Genomic DNA, 6,582 nt, shown 5'->3' on the forward strand with positions numbered 1-6,582 from the left:
GTCAGGTGCATTGCTATCCCCCAGCGGCGGCTCCTGCGCCGTTATGTGGCGAGAAGAATCCACGGAGGGAGGAGAGGGCGTTCCATCTTTTCAACCTGGGGAAGGACTGAGAGCAGAGAAACCACCATCAGCATGTGCGGGTTCCCCTCTCTGTGTGTCGATCTGAGGCAGAGAGGTGAGTGTTTTTTTTTTTTTGGTGGGGTTGATGGAGGATGCAGACAGCCACCTGTTGCTATGGCTACATAATCACTCAGGTTGCGGATTCTCACGAAACATGAGCCCAGTGGGACGCGGTCCGCGTGTTAAAACAGTACATTTATAATGGAGGAGTTCAAATTGGTGTTTTTTGTTTCTGCGGCGCTGCAGCCAACAGCAGGAGACTTCATGTGCAGAAAGTGATGAAAGCCGAACAGCTGAGCAGAGAGTCGGGTTTAATATCGCGGATCATGACGCAGTTTTTCTCATCATTCTTCTTATCGGTATTTTTTTCCTTTAATAAAATGTTTAAAAATCAGCACGAAGCGGCTTTTTGTCTGTGTCTGCTTACCTGCAGCTACCGCCGGCTGCTGGGCCTCCTCTCCGCCGCGGACCGACCCCTCCAGCTGTGCGCCTCAGACGCAAGAGATGCTGACTCCGGCTTTTGGGCAGCTACAAGGGCGCAGCGGCTGTCGGGGCTTGGCCGGAGCTCAGCATAATGCCGCTAAGCGGATTAGATCAGGAGAAGCGCCTCTCACCTTCCCCTTCCCTCAGGAGGATGCGCTGCCAGCGGCGGCTGGATGCGCAATGGTGGTCCGGAGGAGACCTCGCGTCGGGCTGGGTGTGGTCACCAGGTGTTGCCTCATTGAATGATGTCTAATATCAAAACGATAAAACATATTTCTGTCCGGTCTGCCAGGAGAAACAAGTAACAGACTCCTGTTACGCTAAAATCTCTTTTTTGTGTGTGGAGTAAAAGTTTGAAGGATGTTTTCTTTTTTAAAGCTAAAGTGAGATAATTAGAACTGACATTTTCAACATGTAAAACTATGAATGTATTTTTTTTTAAACACGTACTTATTGCTGCAGATCGCATCTATCGTTATTCTTATGATTACCGCATCTATCGTTATTGTTACGATTAATCGGACAAAACAAATTACATTCGGCAGACTTTTAATTTAAACAACATTTTATGCTATATTAAAAATACATAAAAATGCATGTAAACAGTCTGATTTATTTTTTAAAATAAGAAAATGAACATTTTTATTGCCTAAAATGCAGTAACGTCCTTTAGTGGATGTTTGATCATTAAGCAAATTGTGCTTCTGCAGCTTAAATATGTGAAATGTTCAACCGGTTCTGTTGGACTTAACATCAGCAGTGTAGTGCTGATCTGATCATTTTCTTGGTCTAATTTATTAATAATTTAATGCAAAACCCGCTTAATATAACTTTTTTTCTTTTGATGCTAAAACTCCAACGTAGGTTCGGGCTAGAAAAAATTTACAGATAAAGGAAATTTTTGTCTTAAATGCAAAATGTTTATATTTTCTGCGCAATTTTATCTTAATTAGTCCTCTGAATATGCAGTTTTTAAGCAAATTGCTTTTCTTAGGTATGCATACTCCAGGTAATGATTAATTGATTACTAAATTAGTCGACAATTATTTCAACTATGGTTTTGTCACGATTAATTGTTTTAGCTCTGATTGCTATTATTTACAGATTGTGACCGGTTTTAAATGATTATATTTCATTTAGTTATAGAAAAGGTTTGACTGGGTTAAGTATGGTAGTTTTCAATAGGGACCATATTTAGATGCCGAAAATGTATAGAAATGTCCCTTATGGTGCATTTTAACATGTAGAGTATAAAGACTACACTGTTTGACTTAACATTTGTTGATTTAAAATCTTGTCGTAAATTATGGTGGTCCAGATGGAGAAAAGAAAAACAACAAACTATAAAATAAATTGCTTTGGTTTTATAGAATAAAACCTGTACAGATGACAAACTGTGTTTTGAAAAAAAAAACAAAAAAACATTTTGACTCCGGATAAAAACAACTTAAGTTGGATATGATAATTGTGCTGTCCTCACAACGCGTGACTGTGTAATACTGCTAAACTCAAAACTCTTTCATAACTGAAATATAACATTACTATATGTGACTATACTAAAACATATAGTAACACATGTTACTATATGTCAATACACTCATTTTAATGTTACATTAAATATTATGTACATCGCTCTACGTTTTATTAATAGAATTCAATAAAACATGTTTTAAGTGTCTTCCAAAACACAAATACTTACAAACGCGAGTCGTTTATTTTCTATCTGCCTAAATTCTTGTTGACATGGTTACCGGAGAAAAACAACGTCAAAGATAGTTTGCTCATACGAGTGTTCACTCCGTCACGTTTTTGCAAATACAATATAACAAAGATAGTTTTGTAGCCCAAATGTCACACTATGATCAAATTTCAAACCCCAAACTTCTACAATTAGCTATGAACGCATATGAACTTACTAACGCATGTATCACCTTTTAGTTCTTAATAGAAAGCAGTAAAATAAATGCAACAAAAGCTTTAAAAGTTGTATTTAAAATAATGCTTCTCTAATTGTACGATATTTGCTGATAGTGCATTTGTATTCATCCTCCTTTAAACTGATACCCTTAAATAAAATCCATCATTCAGAAGTAAATCTGTAATTTAATCTTGTTATAAATGCAGCTGTAATAAATTATTAAACACCACAATTTAGTAAAAATGTTTGGCAGCCATTTTGGTATTCAACATGGCAGTCTGATGACGAATCTATATTTGGGGTCAGTTTATTTCATGACCTCATCCAGGAATCAGTTTTTACATGAAAAGTTTAAAGCTTCCTGCAAAAAAGCAAATAATATTTAATTAAAATCTCCAATGAAAATCGTAAATATTATATTAAATGGCTTCTCTACAACCTCAGCAATATCTTTCAGCGTCTAATACAATAAAATAACAAAAAGAATCAATTTAATTAAATGTAACTACACATTTTAATATTCAAATGTCTTTATTTTACACTGCTGAAGTTATATCACAGAGAACATTAAATAAAAAAACAGCCTTGGATGAAAAGACAAAATAAATCATAAAACAGTCCAGAAAAGGCTCACAGCTCAAACATTTTCATGTTGTAAAATAAACTTTAAAAACACTCAAAGTAATCTGAGAGAAACAATACAAGTAAAACATAATTTTTCTTCTTCTGCTGCTTCATTTTCAGTAGTAGTTTTTATTTCAGTTCATCCGGTTGCTAAAGGTTCCCCAACCGAACGTCACACTGTTCTTGGCGCCATGATTGGCGCCTAAATCACAACTTTGTAACCATTTGAAAGACAAAACACAAAAGAAAACTTAGAATCCCAACAAGAGAAAATATTCTCCATTATTTTAAGAAGCCTGACACACCATTGGTCCAAAGCTTCCAGCATAAAGGTCCAAGAAAAACACAAAAGTACAGATCTTAGTAGTCACAGAAGAGCAATCAGTCTATAAGGATTATATTTATTAATAAAATAAAAAATATACAGGTGAACAAACTAATAAGTTAAAAATCAGTAAAATGTGTTGAGAAGCAGGTTTTCACCCCGACGGGATAAAACTCAAACGGTCTCTTCTTGTTCTGCTGTTTTTGCTTTTTAAAGTAAAAACTGTCTGAATTCAGAAACATTAAAATTGACGTATCACTTAAGGGTGTGGAAAGCAAAAATTCATAAACACTATTTTACAGAAGAGAAAAAATACAGACACTCAGAAAATGCTTTGAGTATTAAGACAGTACTAAGGAAAAAATACAATTAAGATAAAGTCAAAATGAGAATAAAGTCTTAATATTATGAGAATAAACACGTAATATTCTCATAATACTATGATTTTATTGTGTTATTTCAACTTTATTCATGTAATTTTATGACTTTATTTTTATTCTTCTTTATAAAGTTATTTAAAACGTCTAAATAGGTCCGACCTTATATAACGTTTTAAAGAGCCACTGCCTTCATGCTTTTGTTTTTAACAAGTTGTTGTGGAACCAAGCAGCCACTAGAGGGCAGCTCTGAGTTAGCTAGTATTTAACCGGGAACAGCAAACATGGCGACCGATGATGAGGAAGAATCTCCGAAAATGAAAAGAGGCACTGCGGCAGATGGAGGCGGTCTGAGCGGCTAGAGACATAATAATTAGCTTTATTACGTGTATGTGTGCGGCCATTAAACTGATCGGAGTTTCTGTCGTCGTCGTTGTTCCTTTCACTGATTCCAGGTGAGCTAAACTGCGATACCGGTGTTTTTGCGCCGTTTTGATGGACTAAGATGCGCAGAAAAGCAGCTGCGTATTTAAGCATAAAAAGTATATTAATATGGGTCATATGGCTCTTTCTTCAGAGCGGCATGGCAGACATTGTGCCTATTGATAAAACATAATAATAATAAAAACTTAGCCATTAGCAAACAGTTGCTAGTTGCGTATTTTATTGGTCATAAAATACGCAACTCAGCTCAGGAACTGAGAAAGTCCAAACTGCAAGTTTAGGAACACAGTTGCGTTTCTTTTAATGGTTTTAATTGCTGAAAATGTGAAGTATTCATATATGTCAACAGCTAAAGAACAGCTGCTAATAAAACTTTTACACTTACTAGTTTTTAAAGCAAAATGGGCATTTGCTTTAGATTTAATTAATATTCTAATGAAAATATAATACTGTGGACCAAAGTAATATGGCCCACAGTTGCTCCAATATTACCCAGTTGTTACGGTTTTGTTCCAAGTTTCAGACCCGAAAAAGGAAATTTTAAACCAGCTAACTGGAGTAACAACTAGCTAAAATTTCACTGAAACTAGAAAATGCAAAATTCACCTCTTCGTTGAGCTGTTTCCCAAAGATTTTAGTAGTTTGAGAATTAATATTGACTAATTAATAAAGATAATCAACATTATCCTTTAGATTAAGTCAGTTTTATGTTCATGCTCTGGTTCAGTTTTAGCTGAAAAGATCATGTAAATTTGGTGAATTGATATTAATATGATAAATATCACAGATTAGGATGAAGAAATTGATGCAGCTAAAAGTTGAGGTTCATAAACGTTACATAAAAAAATCTCAACATTGTTTTTATCCCAACTCTTTTTATTTTAAATATTACAAAACGTTCTGACTTGTCAAAAACACAGCGTCTTTGAACGCACCACAGAGATCGGCATGATTGTTACTGAACTGATGGTGCAGCAGAAGAACAGCTAATAAAATCATGCATTGGTCTTTTCCCATGCAGAAACCATCATTTATATCCAAAATAAAAGATACGTGCAGAATAAAATAATCAGTAAATCACATTTCCATCAAATACCAACATTTGTTAAAGTACAAACTGATATTTAAGTATTTTCTAATCAATAAGCACACAAACTTTGGATTAAAGCATTTGGGATGTTCTGGCTTTACTTTTTTCAACCAGACATATTAAATATGTTTATTTTTCCACAATTAATTAATAAAATTAATGTGTTAAAGTCCAAGCCCTTAATTAAACCAGACTGTATGAGTTTCTGCACAAAAGTTATAAAAAACTAAATAAAACCAGTAAATGAGCCGTTTTCTTACAAAAAAGTAGCTAAAACCAATTTTACTTATTAAAATTATCATTAACATCGTTATTGTGCATAAATTATCTGCTTTTTTTAAAAAATCTGATTCATTTTGTCTGTCTTCAATCATGTTTTATTTATATATACCATTTATTCAACAGTGGTGCAAATTGTGTTTTTTTTTTTTATTCAAATAATTATGTTTGAGAGTTTTAATGTCTCAGAAGTTAAAACATGTAACAAATGTTTTAAAGCTGTGCAAAACAAACGTTTGTAAGATCAGGGGTGTCCAAAGTGCAATTTCTTTTTTCAATTAGAGCAAAATTATTACTGAAATATTAAAATCTCAAAATGCAAGTATTGATGCTTTTATGTTCCTTAATTTTAAAAAAATTTTATCCAGCAACTTTTACCAAGAGCAGATCTCGGTTCGTTCAAATCTAGTTAATCTATTAAATTTGGCAAAGAGAGAAACTGATCCAAATCCCGCTGTTGATCCAAACAGACGAGAAAAAACTTGTTTCTCTGAATAAGGCAAGCTTTCAACATTCTTTTTGTTTTGGTTCTATGATGATTTTCACTGCAAAAATAACATTTTACCAAGTATTATTGGGCTATTTATTAGTGGAAATATTTTAGTTCACTTGAAATCAAACAAAACTAACTTATAAGTAATTTTTCAGCATATATAGAAGATTTTTAAACAACTAATTCCTTAATATTGATGAAAAAGTGCTTCTTCCACTTATTTCACTTAACAGTGAAATAATCTACCGGTAAACTAGAATCTTTTCCATCAATATTAAGGAATTATTGACTTAACACAGGTTTAGGTTTGTTTTAATTCAATGATATGAAGATATTTGGACTAGAAACTAGACCACAAACACTTGGTAAGATTTTGTTTTTGCAGTGTACAAAAACTTTCCCTGAAAAATGACAACCTAATGCGTTTTA

The sequence above is a fragment of the Xiphophorus couchianus genome, chromosome 4, assembly GCF_001444195.1.
Source record: "Xiphophorus couchianus chromosome 4, X_couchianus-1.0, whole genome shotgun sequence".
Classification (NCBI taxonomy): Eukaryota; Metazoa; Chordata; class Actinopteri; order Cyprinodontiformes; family Poeciliidae; genus Xiphophorus; species Xiphophorus couchianus.